The sequence below is a fragment of the Pleurodeles waltl genome, chromosome 4_1 (genome assembly GCF_031143425.1).
Source record: "Pleurodeles waltl isolate 20211129_DDA chromosome 4_1, aPleWal1.hap1.20221129, whole genome shotgun sequence".
Classification (NCBI taxonomy): Eukaryota; Metazoa; Chordata; class Amphibia; order Caudata; family Salamandridae; genus Pleurodeles; species Pleurodeles waltl.
Window position 1 is genome coordinate 55,727,717 of NC_090442.1, and position 6,457 is coordinate 55,734,173.

The window sequence follows — 6,457 nt, forward strand, 5'->3', positions numbered from 1 at the left end:
CTTATGCCAGGACCTTAGAGCTGCAGGCAGGAGCACAAAGGTAAAAACATATATTGAGTCCCAACACGCTCACTGCAGTGGTTGGTCTCTGTGGCGCAATCGGTTAGCGCGTTCGGCTGTTAACCGAAAGGTTGGTGGTTCAAGCCCACCCAGGGACATATGCTTTTGCCTACATCAAGTCCTGAATTAAAACACCGCTGTCTGGCTTTGCTCTTAGAGCTCTCGCTTTGCCTGCGTGACATGCTCTATCTCAACATTTCTATCTTCTCTCATCTCTTCACCTCTAGTCATTTCCACCAATAGGACTGGAAACGGGACACCAAGCCTTCTACTTTAACCACAGGCGTACTGAGGGCCAATAAAAGGCACAGAAGCATTTCTTGATCGGGGGCTGAGAGCTGCATGCACAGGGACCTCGTGGCGCAACGGTAGCGCGTCTGACTCCAGATCAGAAGGTTGCGTGTTCAAATCACGTCGGGATCACTCTTTGACATTTTTTTCCCCACCAAGTCTATATCTCTGACTTCTAAAGCAAAGCCAAAAGAAGGGCGCTTTGCATTGGCCAGGAATCGAACCCGGGCCTCCCGCGTGGCAGGCGAGAATTCTACCACTGAACCACCAATGCTTCACTTACATAGGCTGAGCAGAGAGCCCTGCCGTAGACAGTAGTGATGAGGCCCATGCATTCGCATGGGACACCTATGAACAAAGTTTGCATGGCAAGCCTTGGACTGCCAAACGTTCACATGCTGATGGCAGGAATCAGATGCAGGAGACTGAAACTATGAATGTTTCTGCTTTTGCTAAGGACAGTGGTTTGGGGCCAGTGTTGTGCTTGACAGAGCACGACATCAGCCTGCTCTCTGGCTGCTCCCGGGAGAAGTGGCTGACAGAAAGCACCCTCCAGACCACCAGCAATCTTGTGTTTCACAACATGCCACTGTCACTGGACTTTCCTTCTGGGAAAGCCTAGTCACTGACCTGGCCAGATTCCCTGTCCTCCCCAAAATCCTGGGGAGAAACGGGCAGAGTTCTGCGCCCTGCGCCCTCTTTCGCGTCCCTAACGCGCTCCCAACGCGCCCTACAGCCCTGGTCGGGCACAGCCCTGGTCGGGCTCATACCACTGGGGCCTCTGCCGAGGAAGAGCCCCGGAAGCCTAGGGCCAGGCCTATTGCACAGGCATCTTAGACCAGGCCATTCCGGGATTGCTGTGTTTCACGTCCTGCCCTTCAACACTCCTGGGAGGGCTTTCCCTGAGAACCCTCATGTCTCTGCCCTCCCAGGAGGCTGTGGATCTATGCAAAATAGGGGGTGCACCACGGGCCGTCCCCTTTCCTCTCTCTCGCCAATATCTTTCACCAAAGCTGAGCCCTGCAGGTAAATGTATCTATCTGGCTGAGGGGCCAGGGAGGGCCTTTGCCTGCAGTCTTACAAGCCAGAGTGCAGAGAAGGCAGCAGCTCTGGGACCGGGACTCTGCTCAAAGACATATCTAACATGCCACAGTGGAGCTGAGATGGGCAAGACACGTGTCTCACAGGCAGGCAGCACAACAAGACAGTGGCAGGAAACTATGCTAACAAGGAAAGAGAAAAGTCACGTGTCTCGTGGCCTTCCCACCATTAGACAGTAGTCTGCGCAAGAAAACATCCAACAGTGACAGGACAACGAAGCAAATGACAAACGCTGTGCTGAATAAAGTCATCTTACATGACATTTCGTACAAAGGCCCAGATCCTGGGGATGATCGCGCAGAAGCAGCAAGTATCAGAGCCACCGAACCTGAGGTGAGTTACACGAGGAGAAAGGGCGACATGGGGACAGGGGCTATGGGCTCAGGGAACAGCTACCACAATGCAACCTCGGGTGTGGGGATGCCACTCATTGCGGGTACTGCCCTGGGATTTCCTTTTAGAAAGAATCGCTGGTTAAAGTGTAGTGCACAAAAAACCCAACTCCTCGATTACACTATTAGATAACATCCTTTAACTGCCCCACCCACCCTGTGTGAGTCTCACCCACTTCCCGCCTGCTCCCTCTAGTCTGAGAGTTGTATCTCCACAAAAAACACACAGTGGGGCTCAATGAGCTGCTCATGTCTGACATGGACACCTAAGCAGTGCTGGATTCACAACCTGAAAGCCTGCAAAGGAAAGTGTGCCCGGCAGAAGATAAGCTGCCTGGCAACTCAGAACCTTCTTCTAAGAGAAGTAAGACATGTCACAATGGAGTCTAAGCCTACCTGTCTTATGCCAGGACCTTAGAGCTGCAGGCAGGAGCACAAAGGTAAAAACATATATTGAGTCCCAACACGCTCACTGCGGTGGTTGGTCTCTGTGGCGCAATCGGTTAGCGCGTTCGGCTGTTAACCGAAAGGTTGGTGGTTCAAGCCCACCCAGGGACGTATGCTTTTGCCTACATCAAGTCCTGAATTAAAACACAGCTGTCTGGCTTTGCTCTTAGAGCTCTCGCTTTGCCTGCGTGACATGCTCTATCTCAACATTTCTATCTTCTCTCATCTCTTCACCTCTAGTCATTTCCACCAATAGGACTGGAAACGGGACACCAAGCCTTCTACTTTAACCACAGGCGTACTGAGGGCCAATAAAAGGCACAGAAGCATTTCTTGATCCGGGGCTGAGAACTGCATGCACAGGGACCTCGTGGCGCAACGGTAGCGCGTCTGACTCCAGATCAGAAGGTTGCGTGTTCAAATCACGTCGGGGTCACTCTTTGACATTTTTTTCCCCACCAAGTCTATATCTCTGACTTCTAAAGCAAAGCCAAAAGAAGGGCGCTTTGCATTGGCTGGGAATCGAACCCGGGCCTCCCGCGTGGCAGGCAAGAATTCTACCACTGAACCACCAATGCTTCACTTACATAGGCTGAGCAGAGAGCCCTGCCGTAGACAGTAGTGATGAGGCCCATGCATTCGCATGGGACACCTATGAACAAAGTTTGCATGGCAAGCCTTGGACTGCCAAACGTTCACATGCTGATGGCAGGAATCAGATGCAGGAGACTGAAACTATGAATGTTTCTGCTTTTGCTAAGGACAGTGGTTTGGGGCCAGTGTTGTGCTTGACAGAGCACGACATCAGCCTGCTCTCTGGCTGCTCCCGGGAGAAGTGGCTGACAGAAAGCACCCTCCAGACCACCAGCAATCTTGTGTTTCACAACATGCCACTGTCACTGGACTTTCCTTCTGGGAAAGCCTAGTCACTGACCTGGCCAGATTCCCTGTCCTCCCCAAAATCCTGGGGAGAAACGGGCAGAGTTCTGCGCCCTGCGCCCTCTTTCGCGTCCCTAACGCGCTCCCAACGCGCCCTACAGCCCTGGTCGGGCACAGCCCTGGTCGGGCTCATACCACTGGGGCCTCTGCCGAGAAAGAGCCCCGGAAGCCTAGGGCCAGGCCTATTGCACAGGCATCTTAGACCAGGCCATTCCGGGATTGCTGTGTTTCACGTCCTGCCCTTCAACACTCCTGGGAGGGCTTTCCCTGAGAACCCTCATGTCTCTGCCCTCCCAGGAGGCTGTGGTTCTATGCAAAATAGGGGGTGCACCACGGTCCGTCCCCTTTCCTCTCTCTCGCCAATATCTTTCACCAAAGCTGAGCCCTGCAGGTAAATGTATCTATCTGGCTGAGGGGCCAGGGAGGGCCTTTGCCTGCAGTCTTACAAGCCAGAGTGCAGAGAAGGCAGCAGCTCTGGGACCGGGACTCTGCTCAAAGACATATCTAACATGCCACAGTGGAGCTGAGATGGGCAAGACACGTGTCTCACAGGCTGGCAGCACAACAAGACAGTGGCAGGAAACTATGCTAAGAAGGAAAGAGAAAAGTCACGTGTCCCGTGGCCTTCCCACCATTAGACAGTAGTCTGCGCAAGAAAACATCCAACAGTGACAGGACAACCAAGCAAATGACAAACGCTGTGCTGAATAAAGTCATCTTACATGACATTTCGTACAAAGGCCCAGATCATGGGGATGATCGCGCAGCAGAAGCAGCAAGTATCAGAGCCACCGAACCTGGGGTGAGTTACACGAGGAGAAAGGGCGACATGGGGACAGGGGCTATGGGCTCAGGGAACAGCTACCACAATGCAACCTCGGGTGTGGGGATGCCACTCATTGCGGGTACTGCCCTGGGATTTCCTTTTAGAAAGAATCGCTGGTTAAAGTGTAGTGCACAAAAAACCCAACTCCTCGATTACACTATTAGATAACATCCTTTAACTGCCCCACCCACCCTGTGTGAGTCTCACCCACTTCCCGCCTGCTCCCTCTAGTCTGAGAGTTGTATCTCCACAAAAAACACACAGTGGGGCTCAATGAGCTGCTCATGTCTGACATGGACACCTAAGCAGTGCTGGATTCACAACCTGAAAGCCTGCAAAGGAAAGTGTGCCCGGCAGAAGATAAGCTGCCTGGCAACTCAGAACCTTCTTCTAAGAGAAGTAAGACATGTCACAATGGAGTCTAAGCCTACCTGTCTTATGCCAGGACCTTAGAGCTGCAGGCAGGAGCACAAAGGTAAAAACATATATTGAGTCCCAACACGCTCACTGCATTGGTTGGTCTCTGTGGCGCAATCAGTTAGCACGTTCGGCTGTTAACCGAAAGGTTGGTGGTTCAAGCCCACCCAGGGACATATGCTTTTGCCTACATCAAGTCCTGAATTAAAACACAGCTGTCTGGCTTTGCTCTTAGAGCTCTCGCTTTGCCTGCGTGACATGCTCTATCTCAACATTTCTATCTTCTCTCATCTCTTCACCTCTAGTCATTTCCACCAATACGACTGGAAACGGGACACCAAGCCTTCTACTTTAACCACAGGCGTACTGAGGGCCAATAAAAGGCACAGAAGCATTTCTTGATCCGGGGCTGAGAACTGCATGCACAGGGACCTCGTGGCGCAACGGTAGCGCGTCTGACTCCAGATCAGAAGGTTGCGTGTTCGAATCACGTCGGGATCACTCTTTGACATTTTTTTCCCCACCAAGTCTATATCTCTGACTTCTAAAGCAAAGCCAAAAGAAGGGCGCTTTGCATTGGCCGGGAATCTAACCCGGGCCTCCCGTGTGGCAGGCGAGAATTCTACCACTGAACCACCAATGCTTCACTTACATAGGCTGAGCAGAGAGCCCTGCCGTAGACAGTAGTGATGAGGCCCATGCATTCGCATGGGACACCTATGAACAAAGTTTGCATGGCAAGCCTTGGACTGCCAAACGTTCACATGCTGATGGCAGGAATCAGATGCAGGAGTCTGAAACTATGAATGTTTCTGCTTTTGCTAAGGACAGTGGTTTGGGGCCAGTGTTGTGCTTGACAGAGCACGACATCAGCCTGCTCTCTGGCTGCTCCCGGGAGAAGTGGCTGACAGAAAGCACCCTCCAGACCACCAGCAATCTTGTGTTTCACAACATGCCACTGTCACTGGACTTTCCTTCTGGGAAAGCCTAGTCACTGACCTGGCCAGATTCCCTGTCCTCCCCAAAATCCTGGGGAGAAACGGGCAGAGTTCTGCGCCCTGCGCCCTCTTTCGCGTCCCTAACGCGCTCCCAACGCGCCCTACAGCCCTGGTCGGGCTCATACCACTGGGGCCTCTGCCGAGGAAGAGCCCCGGAAGCCTAGGGCCAGGCCTATTGCACAGGCATCTTAGACCAGGCCATTCCGGGATTGCTGTGTTTCACGTCCTGCCCTTCAACACTCCTGGGAGGGCTTTCCCTGAGAACCCTCATGTCTCTGCCCTCCCAGGAGGCTGTGGTTCTATGCAAAATAGGGGGTGCACCACGGGCCGTCCCCTTTCCTCTCTCTCGCCAATATCTTTCACCAAAGCTGAGCCCTGCAGGTAAATGTATCTATCTGGCTGAGGGTCCAGGGAGGGCCTTTGCCTGCAGTCTTACAAGCCAGAGTGCAGAGAAGGCAGCAGCTCTGGGACCGGGACTCTGCTCAAAGACATATCTAACATGCCACAGTGGAGCTGAGATGGGCAAGACACGTGTCTCACAGGCAGGCAGCACAACAAGACAGTGGCAGGAAACTATGCTAACAAGGAAAGAGAAAAGTCACGTGTCTCGTGGCCTTCCCACCATTAGACAGTAGTCTGCGCAAGAAAACATCCAACAGTGACAGGACAACCAAGCAAATGACAAACGCTGTGCTGAATAAAGTCATCTTACATGACATTTCGTACAAAGGCCCAGATCCTGGGGATGATCGCGCAGAAGCAGCAAGTATCAGAGCCACCGAACCTGAGGTGAGTTACACGAGGAGAAAGGGCGACATGGGGACAGGGGCTAGGGGCTCAGGGAACAGCTACCACAATGCAACCTCGGGTGTGGGGATGCCACTCATTGCGGGTACTGCCCTGGGATTTCCTTTTAGAAAGAATCGCTGGTTAAAGTGTAGTGCACAAAAAACCCAACTCCTCGATTACACTATTAGATAACATCC

At 52.7% G+C, this 6,457-nt stretch overlaps 3 non-coding genes across 3 annotated transcripts; all 3 read left to right on the forward strand.

Annotated features, from left to right (window-relative positions):
• Positions 1-84: 84 nt before the first annotated feature.
• TRNAN-GUU (transfer RNA asparagine (anticodon GUU)) lies at positions 85-158 on the forward strand. Its single transcript has one exon. It is a non-coding gene; the product is annotated as a tRNA-Asn (tRNA).
• A 2,170-nt stretch (positions 159-2,328) lies between these two features.
• On the forward strand, positions 2,329-2,402 carry TRNAN-GUU (transfer RNA asparagine (anticodon GUU)). The gene has a single exon. It is a non-coding gene; the product is annotated as a tRNA-Asn (tRNA).
• Positions 2,403-2,655: 253 nt separating this feature from the next.
• On the forward strand, positions 2,656-2,727 carry TRNAW-CCA (transfer RNA tryptophan (anticodon CCA)). The gene has a single exon. It is a non-coding gene; the product is annotated as a tRNA-Trp (tRNA).
• The last annotated feature ends 3,730 nt before the right edge of the window (positions 2,728-6,457 follow it).